The sequence below is a fragment of the Balaenoptera acutorostrata genome, chromosome 6, assembly GCF_949987535.1.
Source record: "Balaenoptera acutorostrata chromosome 6, mBalAcu1.1, whole genome shotgun sequence".
Taxonomy (NCBI): domain Eukaryota; kingdom Metazoa; phylum Chordata; class Mammalia; order Artiodactyla; family Balaenopteridae; genus Balaenoptera; species Balaenoptera acutorostrata.
In genome coordinates, this window is record NC_080069.1 from 111,053,759 (window position 1) to 111,070,099 (window position 16,341).

Here is a 16,341-nt window from a genome sequence, read left to right on the forward strand (position 1 = left end):
ACCCTCTCAGTTTCCCTGCTGATCTCAGTTTTCCTGCTGATACAAAGAGATTTGACCAGGTAGTTGTTAAGCTTAGCTGGAATGTGTAAGATTAAATGATACTATATAACAAATTTCAAATTGAATTCAATTTTAGTTAACAAAGGTTTATTAAACACGTATTATTTCCCAGGCATTGGGGCTTCAAAGATAAATAAGTCCATGCATTTAGAGTATAAGCTTGAAGATAAATGTTTATGATATAAAACAGCAGAAAGTAAATGGATAGCTAGATAGATAACGAATGAAACACAGAGCACACCCAGCTCTGCCTGGGGAGAGGGAAAATATAAACGAAAGCCACTAGGAGACAATGACATTTGAAATAGGCTTGGAGGACAGAAGGCTGACAAGCTGCGGCTCCTATTCCAGACAGATCCAGGGACTTCATAGCTAAAAGGACTCTATTTCACAGTTGGAGAAACTAAGGCCCAAAGGAGTTAATTAGACACATAGCTGATTAGTAGCACACTTGAGGGTCACTAACAAGTTTCCCAGAGTCTCAGTCTTGGTCCAGATTTTTTTTTAAGTAAAAGCCTCTAGAATAACAAATTTAAGATTCAAAGGTCTGGGTTAAGGCTGCCCTGGGTTTGGCCTTGCTAGTCCACACCACCAAATGGCCATCCATTGACAAAACCATCCTCATCATTCTACTGACTTTTCTCAAACTCAAAATCTCCCCATCCACGGAACTTTACAATTTCCGCAGTAAATTTCATATTTAAACAGTTGAACACATAATTCCACTTCGGCTTTTCCCTTCAGGTCTCACAGCATTGTAATACCAACAGTGACCTCATTGAGTCATTAACACAAAGAATAGGCAGGACAAGCCCAAACACAGAGCCTGGAACCTGCCACTAGGGGCTTTCCTACACCTGGGAGAGACCCTTAAAATGAGCAGGACATCCCCTCAGGGTCATGAGGTAAGAGGAGATGGCTTAGTCTGTTTGGCTGCTATAACAAAATATCACAGAGTGGATGGCTCATAAACGACAGAAATCTTCCTCGCAGTTCTAAAGGCTAGAAGTCTGAGATCAAGGTGCCAGCATGGTCAGGTGAGGACTCTCTTCCGGGTCACAAACTTCTGGCTGGTTGTACTCTTATGTGGCGGAAGGGGCTGGGGTCCATTTTCTAAGGGCACTAATCCTATTAATGCGGGCTCCACCCTCATGACCTAACTACCCCCTAATACCGTCACATTGGGCATTAGGATTACAATATATGAATTTTAGGGGGACACAAACATTCAGAACATAGCGGGAGGTGTATTTATTTTCTATGGCTGATGTGACAAATTGCTACAAACTTAGCAGCTTAATCAGCACAAATTTATTTGTCCTACAGTTCTGTAGGTTGAAGTCCAACAATGGGTTGAAATCAAGGTATCGGCGGGGCTGTATTCCTTTCTGGAGATCCTAGGGAGGAATCTATTTCTTTGCTTCTAAAGGCCAGCAGGTCCCATCACTGTATCCTTAGTGCCTAGAATAGCACTTAGCACAAAGTAGAAACTCCTCCCAAGCTTCTAGAGGAACCTGCATTCCTTGGCTCGTGGCCCTTTCCCACCATATCAAAGCCAACAATGGCAGGTGGAGACCTCACATTGCATCACTCTGATCTCCTCTGCTGCCTCCCTTTCCAGTTTTGAGGATCTTTGTGATTACAGTAGGCCTACTTGGATAATCCAGAATAATCTTCCTATTTTAAAGTCAGCTGATTAGAGTCCACAATTCTATCTGCGACCTTAATTCCCCTTTGCTGTATAATTTAACATATTCGTAGGTTTCAGGAATTAGGTCGTGGGCATCTTTGAGGGGGAGCATTATTCTACAAGAGGGACAGTGTCAATTCATTCTTTCATTCTTTATTAAGTGCCTATTGTGTGCCTTTCTCTGTTCTGGCGTCTGAGGATACAGTCACAAGATAGACTTTTTCCCTGCCTTTGTAGAGCACAGAGTAGGGTGAAAAGGACACTGAAAAGGGCACCAACTAAGAGTGATGGGTGTCACAACAGAGGAAGTATGGGGCTAAGGTTTAGGAAAATATCTCCAAACAGAAGTCATCTGTGTATTTTTGCCTTTCTTCTGACCTTAAACCCAGATTAAGAGTTAGGAAGCATCCCCCAAATAGGCTACTTTCTCTATCAGAAACAAAAAAGAAAGAAACAAGGTTTATTTTTAATGAACCTGCCTTGGCTCTGAATGATCACTGCTTCCTTCTAGTTTGACTCTATTATCGCTTCATTTGGACCCTTGTTTGGGTGGAACATCTGCTATACTCCGAAGGCTGCTCTAGGCATTGAGGGTACAGTGATTTGAGAAGATGGGTTCCTGCCCTGAACAATCGTAGAGGCTGGTGGGAGGTGAAGACAAGTGTGCAGCCAACCACAACAGAGTGTGACAGACAATGTCTTTACTCGTCAATGCAGGGTCATGGGTAGCAGGACAGGATGAGCCAGAGTGACGTGGCAGACGTTGCAACGTATGGACAAGAAACCACAGCCAGGGGTTTATGGGTCAGCAAGAGAGTCGGCTTTGAAATGTTAAGAGGTCCACACTAAAGACAGCCTGAGACCAAAGGCAGAGACTAGAATCCAAGGATCAAACTAGCCCATGGGGTAAAGGTAGAGGGGAGTCAGGAGGTCACTGGGAGTGGGATTCTTGGAGCCTGTCTCTGGAAGGCACTTCTGCACAATAATGAGTATATGATAAGGAGCATATGATGAGGTTCAACTAAGAAAGGTCTTCTTTGTCCTCTGCAGGTATGTAAAGTGCTGCCAGGTGTGGGGTAGATGCTGGCCCAGCATCAAGGCAGCCCTCTGTGTTCTGATAAACCTTCTTTTCTGGATCAATTAGTCTCCCTCTCTTGGGTCTCATTCAGTGGATCACTGGGTTAACTGCCGTGATGTTTATTCCAAGGTGGCAATGGGGCATCAGGACATCACAGGCAACTGCCATCAAAGCCACCACTGCCCAAGTGGTCCATCTCATTTCTTCATATTGCTACTTTCTAATTCAAAATCTGGGGTGTATGTGAACACTTGGATCATGGGCCTATAACCTTGCTACAAGCGAGACTGGGAATGCAATCATCCAGCAAGCCCAGCATCTGTCATAGCATTCAATCTCCACTCATAAAGCAAACTCCCAAAACAGAGAAAAGGGAGGCCAAAATTCATGGGTTAATATAGCTGGAAATGCCTTCAGCAGCAAGTTACAGAATATCCAATGTTTTTGAGTGATTTAACAATGAGAAAAATGTGTTATCTCACATAACATGATATCCATAGGCAGGTGACTCTAGGGTTTGTCCAGAGGACCAACTACTACATGGTCAAGAACTTGGACTTTTTCCAACTTTCTGCTTCTCACTATATTGACTTGGTCCTTAGGCTTGTTCTTTCATGATTGCAATATAGCCTCAAGGCATAGAATCATCTAGGATTAGGTCATATAGTATGGTTGATTGTATAATTGCTCCAGTTCTTCTCCTCTCCCTGTATTTATAACCTTTGCCATGAGCTTCTGTATTTTTCTTTACCTAAGAGGCAAAGTCTATTTCCCCATCCCTTGGATCCAAGCTGGATTTGTAATTTACTTTGGCCAGTTGAATGTGACTGACGTGATGACATGTTAGTTCTAAGGAGGCCATGTGTATTTCCACTTCTTAATTCTCTGCAATTGCCATTAGAACATGCCTGAGTTACCCTGATGGAGGATGAGAACTCAGTCATGCCAGCTGCCAACCAGCAGACATGTGAGTATGCCCAGCTAAGGCCAAAAGAAACCCACAGCTGAGCTCAGACTAAATCGACTCTCCCAGACTCATGCGCTAAATAAATGCTTATTGTCTTAAGCCACTGAGTTTTGGGGAGGTTTTTCACACAGCACTATTGCAGTAAGAGATAACTGATATACACCTCCATGCTGCAAGGGAGGCTAGGAAAACAATATATGGTATTTTCAGCCTCAATAATAAGAAAGAATAATGGCTACTGGGTAAGCAACCAAAGATGTCTGCCACAGAGGCCAGAAGGAATGACAAATATCCACAAGGCCAGGGGAAGGTGAAGACAACGCCAGATTCTTCAATGTAATTCTTCAAAAGGGACTGGTCAGTGGGTGAAGGGTTAAGCAGGGAATGGATCCAGGTAGCCAAGTCATTATGCAGCCAAGATTTATCAGGTCTTTCTGCCTGAGTCGTAATGTTAAATACATCAGGGGCTGTATTATCAGCAAGAGAATTGCAAAATCATGAGATGACTTGCTGTAATACAGAATTCGTGAGACTCTGGAAATAGTCTGTATTAAGGCACTTCTCCCAGGTCACTTCAGCAGAGTTTGGACATTCACATTCTAATACATGGTCCATCTTCAAGTTTAGTTCCCACACCTGGCAATCCCCCAAGAGAGCTCACACAACTCACCCGGGACATGATCCACACCAAACTCCCACAGCAAGAAGTGGAATTAACTCCCATCCTTGGTTGGGTCTTCCACAGTCCCTTGTATGTGGGCTGCATTTTCTATTTCCAAATAACCTTTGTGATCTCTTGGAACGCTTACCTCCACCATGGGAAGTTGATATCAACCCTAGTCTTAGATGAGAACACTGAGGGCTGAGAAGTTGTCCTTTGCCCAAGGTCACAAGGGAGATGAGGAGAAAACTCTTACTATGTCTGTCCAGCAGCTCTACCAGGATCTAACTATGACTTTCCCCTTCACTTAATTTAGGTCTCTGTTCAAATGCCACCTCCTTAAGGAGAACTTCTCGAATCACCCTTTCTAAATCACCACCCTTGTATCTTTGCTTACTCTGTTTTAGTTTTGTTAATAACTCTTATTGCTATCTGACATGATATAAGATATTTTTTCTATTAATTTTTAGTAGTTCTCCTCAATAAGAATGCAAGCTCTCTAAGGGCAAGAACTTTGTTTTGCTTACAGAGATGTTCCTAGTGCCTATGAAAGTGATTGACATATAGTAGGCAGTTAATAAATATTTGTTGAAGAAATGAATGAATGAATGCATGAATGAAGATGATAATCAGGTTTGTCAATCAGGTCCATTCCACACCTGTGGAAGCACACAGCTCTCCAGAGTCATCCTAACTCTGACTTCTTGCATCTGTAGAATTTGCTCTATTAATGGAACATCTCCCTTCTGATCATGTTCTACCTTATCTCACACCACCCAGACCCAATGAGAAACTCAATTCCATCCACAGTTGTCACCAGAAACATTTCATGCACACAGAGCATTCTTGGGCATAGTCAACTTTACTGATCATTTGGGGTAAGGGGCTAGAGAAGGAATTTATATCATATGAATGCAAATAACTTTTTAGCAAACATTAGATATCATGGTTTCTAATATATCCTCTGGTCCCACCACCATCAAGGAATTTTCACTAACCACAATCTCCCATCCCTCTCACTACCGCAAGCTCTCTTTCCTTCTCCCCATCCCCTTCCCTTCTCTCCCCTTCCTCCCTTCCCTCTCACCTTTCCTTACTAAGTTAAACAGAACACTTTGGGCATCTCTTTCTAATGCTTTACCTCTTATGGCCCCTATGCCCCAAGAAGGTATTTTTATAAACAAAGACAACATCTTCCCTAAAAGAAATTCAGGTTTCAACTTTTAAGAATTTGCTACACTGGGAAGATTAGAGGAGAAGCAGAGCTGAAGATATAAACACAAAGCAAGTTGGAAAGAACTACCCTTCCTGGTACACCTACTACATTCATTACGTTACTTAAGCTTCCCAGACACAACATGACATAGACACTATTTTCTCCATTTCAGAAATTAGACGGGACTCAAGCAGGATGTAACCTGCCTAAAGTCACCGAATAAGTAACTAACGGAAGAGAATTCAAACTCAGGTCTAAGTCCCAATGACAGAACTGCCTGTCTTACCCATTATGTGGCTAGGAAGTTAAGTTCATGAAACAATTTCATGATGAGATCAGGAGGGAAAAGAAGAGTCTCCTGGTCTCCCCTCCAAACTTTTGCTCCATTTTAGATTTCCCAGGAACACCTCAAAATCAACCTGCACAAAACTGTCTTCACCCCACCTGATCCTCTCCTGATTTCAGCAAACAGCATTCAAGCCAGGAACCTAGGAGTCTTCTTGGAGTCTCCTACTCCATCGCCTCTCATATCTAATCTCCCTTTAGTCTCCTTAAATATCACTCAGCCCAGCACCGACCCCCTTTTACCCACATCCTCTGCCACAGTCCTGGCCAGCATATATCATCTCTCCCCTGGACAACGGAATCCATCCCCCCTTACTCATCCCCCTCTGCCTCCAGTCTACCCTCAACACAAACAACTGTCAATGGGATCTTTCTAAAACTCATATCTGACTGTGTCACTTTCTTGTGTACAAACCTCCCATGGCTCCCTATCGCTATAGGAAAAGGACCAAATTTCTCCATTTTGTCCACACAGTCCTTCAAGATACAGCCCTCTAAATGTTACCACCACGGTCTTCATACTCCAGTCGGAGTGAATTACTCACTCCTCTGTCATTTCCCCCTTTGCACAAGCAATTCTTTCTGCTGCATTTCCTCTGTCTGAGAGTTCTTACCCTTTCTTCACAGCTCAGCTCAGAAGTTACCTTCCCACTGTCCATGCTCTCTCCATATACCCAAATCCACCTTCTTCTGGACTCCATGGCCACCATGCTTGTTCTAACACAGCCCTTATCACACTAAACTACAATACTTGCTCTACTTGTACACCAGCCCCGTTTACCATGACCATCTGGAAGGCAGGTACTGAATAACTTTCCTGTCTCCTCAGTGCTTATGTTTTATGGGTTCTCAACATATAGTAAACACTCAGTAAATATTTGTTGAATGAATTATTTAAAATGTCTCCTGCCTCCCTTCCACCACTAACAATGACACACAGAACCACCACCATCTTGTCACCGCCACCTGCTTTGTAGTATTTTATTCTTATTCTTGGCCATTTCATGAATCAAGTTTTTCATCTTTCCTTCTTGTGCTTTGAAAACTCCATATTGATACATATAAGCTAAGCACTATTTCTAGAATTTGAATACCATATAAATCCCCTTTCAAGGAAAATACTTCTCACAGGCCACCCCAGTCCTCCCAGGTCCTCCAACCTGGGTTGGAAAAATATTAAGTTAATAAAATGAAGTCTTATTGTATGAAAAAAGTCTTGCAATGGTGAATTAGCACTGCTAGAGAAGCTCTGTCTATAAAACTTGTAAAAGGAGAAGGAAATGAAAGCAATGAAACAAATTCTCATAACTCAAGGAGTCCCCAAGAATATTTTTGCAGCCCCCAAAGTCTCATGACCCCATTTTTAGAAACACTGGACTAAATTCTTAGGACGTTAAATAACCCATGGCTACCCAATCCAGCTTCCTTGTCACATAGATGAGGAAGGGAAGACCCAGAGGGGTATGGCTTGCTCAAGGTCACATGGCAATGCAGATTAGAACCTGGGACTCCTGGGTTTGGTTCTTCTGGAATCTACTTTCTCTTCTGGATTATTTTGATAGCTATTAGGTTGAGAGATATCTACCTAATCACACTCTCTCCATATAATTACAACCTTCTTCTATGCCATTTATTGATGGTTGCCCTGATTTATTTGAAGGAAGTAGGTATAAAATCCTCCTCCCCCCAAAAAACCCCTATTTTTCGAAGAAATTTAATTCCCCAAACTCAGCAAAGTAACAGGTGTCCAAAGCCTTTCAAGAATCACTAGCCTCTTCTTATTTTATTGTTGATGAAAAAATGGTAGACTGGTTAAAAAAGAGAGAGAGAAAGAGAGTGAGAGATGTTTCTGTCTACCTCTCTGGTAGATAACAGGTAAACCTCCCACCAAAAGAAGCATGCCTTGATATGACCCTCCCAACCTAAACCTTTCCCAAGGCCAAACAAATGCCTTCACTCTCCTCATTCCATCATCCATTTATTCCTTTGACAAGTACTAATTGAGAACATATTGTGGCCAAAATCCCTCAGAGTTGGGAAACTGAGTCTCAAAGAGAGAGAGTGGCTTGCCCAAGGTCACAGACCCAGTAGGTGGCACAGCCCAGACACAATTAGTGAAAAATGATTCATTTTTTTTGAAATCCCTTGGTTTTTCGAAGCAGTTGGCTTTAGGGCAATGATCCCATGTGAAACTGGCCAAGGGATCTGAAGGGAGACATACACTTTAAAATAATAAACAAGAAAATTAGAACACTCCCTAACACCATACACAAAAATAAACTCAAAATGGATTAAAGACCTAAATGTAAGGCCAAACACTATAAAACTCTTAGAGGAAAACATAGGCAGCACACTCTATGACATAAATCACAGCAAGATCCTTTTTGTCCCACCTCCTAGAGAAATGGAAATAAAAACAAAAATAAACAAATGGAACCTAATGAAACTAAAAAGCTTTTGCACAGCAAAGGAAAACATAAACAAGATGAAAAGACAACCCTCAGAATGGGATAAAATATTTGCAAATGAAGCAACTGATAAAGGATTAATCTCCAAAATTTACAAGCAGCTCATGCAGCTCAATATCAAAAAAACAAACAACCCAATCCAAAAATGGGCAGAAGACCTAAATAGACATTCTCCAAAAAAGATATACAGATTGCCAACAAACACATGAAAGGATGCTCAACATCACTAATCATTAGAGAAATGCAAATCAAAACTACAATGAGGTATCACCTCACACCAGTCAGAATGGCCATCATCAAAAAATCTACAAACAGTAAATGCTGGAGAGGGTGTGGAGAAAAGGGAACCCTCTTGCACTGTTGGTGGGAATGTAAATTGATACAGCCACTATGGAGAACAGTATGGAGGTTCCTTAAAAAACTAAAAATAGAACTACCATATGACCTAGCAATCCCACTATTGGGCATATACCCTGAGAAAACTATAATTCAAAAAGAGTCATGTACCACAGTGTTCATTGCAGCTCTATTTACAATAGCCAGGACATGGAAGCAACCTAAGTGTCCATTGAAAGATGAATGGATAAAGAAGCCGTGGCACATATATACAATAGAATATTACTCAGCCATAAAAAGAAATGAAATTGAGTTATTTGTAGCGAGTTGGATGGACCTAGAGTCTGTCATACAGAGTGAAGTAAGTCAGAAAGAGAAAAACAAATACTGTATGCTAACACATATATATGGAATCTAAAAAAAAAAAAAAAAAAGTTCTGAAGAACCTAGGGGCAGGACAGGAATAAAGACGCAGATGTAGAGAATGGACTTGAGGACACAGGGAAGGGTAAGGGTAAGCTGGGACGAAGTGAGAGAGTGGCATGGACATATATACACTACCAAATGTAAAATAGATAGCTAGTGGGAAGCAGCCGCATAGCACAGGGAGATCAGCTTGGTGCTTTGTGACCACCTAGAGGGGTGGGATAGGATGGTTGGGAGGGAGACGCAAGAGGGAGGAGATATGGGAATGTATGTATATGTATAGCTGATTCACTTTGCTATAAAGCAGAAACTAATACACCATTGTAAAGCAATTATACTCCAATAAAGAAGCTTAAAAAAAAGCAACTAAAAATTGCCCATAATGGCAAAGCAAAAGGTAACTTTTATTAACATGTTGGTATATGTACTATCAAAGTTATATATAAGATATAATAAAATTGTGATCATACTAAAAAAATAATAATAATAAACAAGAAACCATTTATAAGGAAAGAAAAATTGAAGGGCAGAAAGCAATGAATCACCATTGCAAGTCGGCATAAAAAGAAAAATTAGTTCATAAAAATGCAGTTGGATAAATAATAGGTTATTTCATCATGTAAATATATCCCCAAAATAACTTTATTGAAATGAAAACATCTATTGCAGCCTGAACTATTCATCACACTAACATATATCTAGAATCCTAACAAATTTATGAAAATGTTATATTCCATAATCTTCCTGATCCCATGCAAATAAATAGCTGTGCTTCGACGGTCTCGTTACGAAATGATTAATCACAGCTGCCAAAAGCAGCCAAGAAGCTAATTTTGATTTTTCACATTGTGGGTGGCATTTGGGGGAGTCTCCTAGGACTGTTATCTCTGAGTATCAGATCTTCTGGAATAAAAATCTCATTCCTCTGCCTCCCCCGACCTGGGCCAACCTGGGGAAGAAGCATCACTATCACTTTTAAGCTTTTTCCAGCTAAAGAAATTCAAGAGCTTCGTATTGGACAGAATAAGTCAGGAGAGAAAGGAAGGAAGCTAATATTCATTTTTGTTATTTTATCCTCACAACACCCCATGAGATGAACTATTATGATTGAACACAGATAAGGAAATTGAGACCCAAATTTCCCCAAATCACCTAGAGATTGGCTTAGCAGTAAGATGATCTACTTGTCAAGGTTTGCCCAAGACTTTCCCAGTTTGAGCATTGAAAGTCCCATGTCCTGGAAACCCCCTCCCATGTTGGCAAACTGGGACAGTTGGTCACTATACCCAGTGACTCCACTGTGGGTTTACCTGATTTCAAAGCCCTGTCCTCTTCGTATTTGTTCATCATCACCTCCCCCAAGAAATCTCAAAGGCCACATTATAGTGGCAAGAATCCTTTGGGCTTAGAGACGGGACAGGGCTGAAATCCCAGCTTGGCCTCCAATCCTAGCTCCCTGCCTTTGGGCCTGGCTGTTAAATCTCAGGGCTTCTGTTTCTTCAACTGTCAAATAGAGGAAGGAGAAAGTGGAGGTCAGACTAAATTACCTGTATGCCTTCCTCCAACTCCTATATTCCCTAAGTCTAACTGGGTTCTCCCTGCCCTCTTTCTCCCTGCCCCATATAGACCATTCTGGAGCTAAAGAAATAGAGGCAATAAAACCACTTCCGTCTCTGTTTAAAATCCTGTTCAATTACCTTTATAATTAGAAAAAAAAGTTTTTTTAACTTTTACTTTAGAAATTCTGTTCCATTTTTCCATTTTTTAAAGAGTTTATTTTGGAAGAGAAGCCAGTTCCTGCAGAGAAAAAAAAAAAGTTTCTGGCTGAAACTGTGAATTTTGTAACTGCAAGCTCTTTCAAAGGCAAGAAGGCAGACTGTGAAAGGCTGGTTGCTAGGGAGACAATTGTATTTAAATTATCAGCTCACAATAGACCCAGCAAAGATATTGATTGGATGTGAGAGGGTAAAATTATTTTCTTCAAACTGAGGGAAAACTGAGAGTCTGGCTAGAGGGTCACCGTTCCTGAGGTGGAGGGAGACTGGATTTGTACTGTTTTTCTTTGTTTAATTGAAGACGCTAAGAACTGCAGGAAAGATGCTTGCTTTATGTTCTCCGTAATATCCTCTCCGGCAAGTTAGCTGAAACAGAGAAATGGATACACAGAGAAGGGAAATTTGTTTTGCTCATAAGAAACTAGTGGTTCAAAGGGAAGTTTTTCTAACAATCCTGAAAACAGCACATATGAGAAACCAATAATAGGAGAAACACTCATAAAACTTTCTACCTACGAGAGTACTCAAAGCAGTTGCCTACATTAGCATGTTTAAGCCTCACGATAACCCAGTGAGGTTATTATTATTATTTTCATTTTACAGACAAGGAAACAAAAGGATGCAACAAGTTGCTCAAGGTCTCCCAAATAATATGAGGTACCACTGGGATCTGAACCCGGGGACCACAATCCACACTGCCACCTCTACATCAAGCTGCCTCTCCAATGCTGAGCCCACATTGGCATACGAACGCTATTGCCTAAGGACAAGCTCTTGAAAAGGTGTCTTCAATTAAAGGTGGCCAACAGAGATAGAAAAATATGCATTACTCAAGCCTGGAGAGAAAAACCGGAATTTGATTAAGACATAACTGATCACATTTAAGGACTAGTGATCAAATGAACACATTTTATCCAGATGTTATTCTAGTCTCTTGCAATCTTATAGGAAAGGAATATCATTTTTATCTACTGTTTGACTTAGGTGTTGTTTGACAGCAAAGGAACGGACACCCTCCCTGAGATAGCTCAGGCAAGAATGTTTTCATAGGCTCAGAGTAGCTAAGCAGGAATGTACCAGGAACCAAAGGTATCAGTTGCTACAGGCCACGAGCTTCTGCTTCTCCCTGGGCTCTCAACCAGGTTCCTCTGCTTCCCTTCATCCAACGTGGCTGGGAGCCACACATCTTATAAGACTTGTCTACTGCCCACTCCTAGTTCTCTTTGTTCAAATTATAGGCCAGCCAATCTGTGGACCAGAAGACCATAATTATAGTCCAAACACCTGTGAGGTCTTGAGTGGGGATGGGGGAATGGAGGGGAAGATGCCTCATGTCTGCCTTTTAGTGGACTGTTATTTAATGTTTATGTTCAAGTGTGTTACTACCTGTTTCTGTCCCTGTAATAGTAGTGAGTCTGCAACACTGACCTTGGATTTCATTTGTATATTTTGTCATCAATTATTTCACATTAGTTCAAGTTCTTACTGGCAATAAACACACGAAAAAAGGCACAAAAATAAAAAGGGGGTACTGATTACCCTCAACCATCAATAAAGATCAAGTGAGTCAACAGAAACTACCTCAAGAAATACAAAACTGGATCTATTACTTAAAGTTTCATAGATAATGAACAGAAGAACCCGTTGCTTAGGGTCGCAAGATATGGGAGACAATTTAAATGTCCATAAAAGGAGAATGGTTAAATAAACCAACATCCATAGGATAAAATGGCAACCAGCCATAAAAAAAGAATATGGTAAATCCAAAGATACTGAGATGGACCACTGTCCGGGGTGTAATACGTGAAAAACTAAAAGTGCACAACAGTATGTTTTAGAGAAAAGAAAGACTTTATGAAAATGTGTTGCCTAAACAGAGAGTGCCTCTGAAGGGTGCAGAAGAAACAGGTAACAGTGGTGCTTCTGGAGACTTTGCAAGTGGGGGTCAGGGATAGGAAGAAGGCGACTTATTTTTCACTGCTTCAATTATTTTTTTTTAATTTTTATTGGAGTATAGTTGATTTACAACTATAATAGTGTTACTTTCAGGTGTACAGCAAAGTGAATCAGTTACACATATACATATATCCACTCTTGTTTTTAGATTCTTTTCCCATGTAGTTCATTACCGAGTATTGAGTAGAGTTCCCTGTGCTATATATACAGTAGGTTCTTATTAGTTATCTATTTTATATATGGTAGTGTGTATATGTCAGTCCCAATCTCCCACTTTATCCCTCCCCCTTCCCTTATCCCTTGGTAACCATAAGTTTGTTTTCTACATCTGTGACTCCTGTTTTGTAAATAAGTTCATTTGTACCCTTTTTTTAGATTCCACATATAAGCAATATCATATGATATTTGTCTTTCTGTGTCTGACTTACTTCACTCAATATGACAATCTCTAGGGTTCAATTATTTTTATCATTAACATGCATTATCTCTTAAAAATGGATTTTCCTTGATAGATGATAGATAAGTAGGTAGGTGATAGATAGATATTCATGTATGCCTAGATACATACATACATATATGTATGCTTTATACACATGCACAGATGGATATAGATATAGATATATATAGACATAGATATAGATATAGACTTAGATATAGATATGTCCCAGGTGCTCCTGGAGTGTCCCTTTCCTTTGTAGATCCCTCTGGAAGGAGGAGCATCTCTAGGACCCCCCTCTCACCTCCAGTCTTCTGTTCAGAGCTTCTGTCTGGTTGTGGGAAACTTCTTGTGGTTTATAAGAAGCTTCCCCATCTATTTGATCCTCATAACAACCCTTTGAGAGGAGAAACTTGGGTATCATTCTCTCCATTTTGCAGGTGGGGAACCATATGGATTTTGATGCAGCCTCAAGCCTGGAGAGTCTAGGTCTTCCAAATCCCAGGCTTGTGCTCCTTCCACTGGACCAGTCTACCTGTTGAGAAGGATCTTCATTTTATTCACCCCTGGAGGCTCAGCCACCACTTACCTCCTCCTTAAAGCCTTTCCAGATCCCTCCCTGGCCCTCTCACAACCCCCAGTCCCACCCCTGTGCTCTGGAGCCCCTACCCCAGCATTTAACTAGATGTGTGACAATTGTGTTGACTTACTCCTCTGATCTGCCCTCCCCTCCCACACCCCCCTCCAAAGTGAGCCCCTCAGGCAATCACTTCTTACCGCCCTCTCTACCCTGTGCCCAGCACCATGCCTGGCACCTAGCAAATACTCAGTAAATATTTGTCAAATAAATGATTCAGGGAATGACCATTCCAGAGCCTGGTGGCTTCATGTGATTTGAGTTATGGCATATTTTCCCCTATCTAGAAAGAAAAGCTCCCAGACGACCACTCAGCTGTGTTCAGACATTGTAAATAATTGATCATAAAGATGAAACACACAAGCTGGACAGAGACCTGGGAACCTGTCAATATCAGGGGAATAAATCTCCATTCTCAGCGGCCCCGGTGCCTGAGCTGGCTTCCCAAGGCCATTAAACTATCCCTGTGGCTCAGGCATTAGTTGGAATAAAGTGTTTGTGTTTGTTTGTTATCATTTCTTAGTAAAACTAATTAAGGAACTAATTGATTGTTTTGTTGTTCTACTAATTAACTCCATATGGTGCCCATTTCCATGGAGATAGACTGTGAGTTATGGGAAGGACTCTGATTTAGCATGTCGTTTCTGGGTTTGGGGACAATTCTTGAGAATTAAGTATCCTTTCCAATCCCATTTCCCTTCATTGCCGCAGCCTGTTCTTGGCCTCCCTGGCTCCTGGAGGGTGGGCAGATGGGGACTGCCGAGACCAGCCAGGAAAGCCCTGGGAAAAATAAAAAGCTTCAGGGCTGGAGCAGGTAGCAGAAGAAGCCCTGGGCTTAGATAATTATTATTATTATTATTATTTCAGGAGCTTCCACTTCAAGCACCTACTATGTACCTAGAACCATGCTGAGCACGGTACATACATTACCCCCAAATCCTGTCAATTACCAATGCCTGCTGCAGTGGTCCCATTTCACAGAAAAAGAAACTGAGTTTACAAAGTCATTTGCACAAGGTTATCCAGCTAATTCGTGTGTTCATTCATTCAACAAATATTTATTCAGCACCTCCTATGGATATTCTAGCCTCCGAAAACAGCTCTGAATCAGATTTGATCCTTCCCCTCATGGGATTTCTTTTCTAGACGCAGACAGATAATAAATAAGAAAAAATATAATTTTGGATAAAGGCAAAGGCAATAAAGAAAATAAATCCAGGTGGTAAGAGAGAGTGATGGGGGTGCTATTTTCAATCAGTTGGTTAGGAAAGACTTCTGTGAACAGATGAAAATTGAGCTGGAATCTGGAGGGTAAGAAGGAACCAGCCATGTGACTATCTCAGGTGAGGACCTTCTGAGCAAAGAGAACAGCAAGTAGAAAGCTGAGGCAGGAAGGAGAGCTTGCTGTGTGCCAGAAACCAGAGGAAGTCCAGGATGAGGGAGACAGCGGAGAAGATAAGGGGAGGTGAGGTCAGCCAGGGAGCAAAGCCAGGCATGAGGCCCTTAGATGAGAATCTAGATTCTCTGTTATGTGGAGGATTCAGTCTCCCTGACACTAGACTCATATTCTTCTCCTAGCCCTGGGCTGCCCTTAGGTACAAACCAGGAGATCCCATGGACACAGGCAGGGCACTCACCAAGCATGGTCCTGAGAAGGTCCTTTGAGACTGGCTTGCTAAGCGGCTCCTGACTTGTGATCCTTAGATTCTCAAGAATCAAAGGCATTAGTCTCAGGGTGTCTGGCCCAGGAAGAAGAGTGCTCTTTACCTAAAGTCAGGCCCCAAAGCTTAGATCAACCTTCATGAAGGTCTAGGTCGTAGTGCAGGTTAGTGTTCAGTAAATAGTCACTCTCTTCCCCCTCCCTGCCAGCTGATGTTGGGCTGGGCATGTGACTTGCATTGGCCAATGGAATGTCAGAAGGTGTGATGCAAGCAGAGCCTTACATATCTTGGTGGATTGGCTGGACCCTTGTGGTCTGGTGATCTGTCATGAGACAGTTTCTCAGATAGCTGTTGTCCTTCAGCTTAGCCCCCAAGGCAAACCCACCATCTGGAGCCAAGCCCAGCCGGCCATAGTTTAGAACAGAGTCACCCAGTGAAACCCAGCCTAGATCAGCTAAACCACAGTTGACCTTCATGAGACAAAGAAAAAATGCTTGTTGTTATAAGCTACTGACATTTAGGGATGTTCATTATACAACATTATTGTAGCAGTCACTCATTAGTAAACCTACTCTGTGCAAGCCCTTGTCTAGATGATGAGATGCAGAAATGGGTAGGGTTAAGGCATT

At 41.6% G+C, this 16,341-nt stretch overlaps 1 long non-coding RNA gene across 2 annotated transcripts in view; it reads right to left on the reverse strand.

Annotated features, from left to right (window-relative positions):
- The window catches only part of LOC130708440 (uncharacterized), a 44,596-nt gene extending 28,721 nt beyond the window's left edge, over positions 1–15,875 (reverse strand). For both annotated transcript variants that reach the window (XR_009008650.1, XR_009008649.1), the window contains exons 1-2: positions 15,689–15,875; positions 13,719–13,949 (exon numbers count right to left, since the gene is read on the reverse strand). This is a non-coding gene — a long non-coding RNA (uncharacterized LOC130708440). The remainder of the gene's footprint in view (positions 1–13,718; positions 13,950–15,688) is intronic.
- Positions 15,876–16,341: the final 466 nt, after the last annotated feature.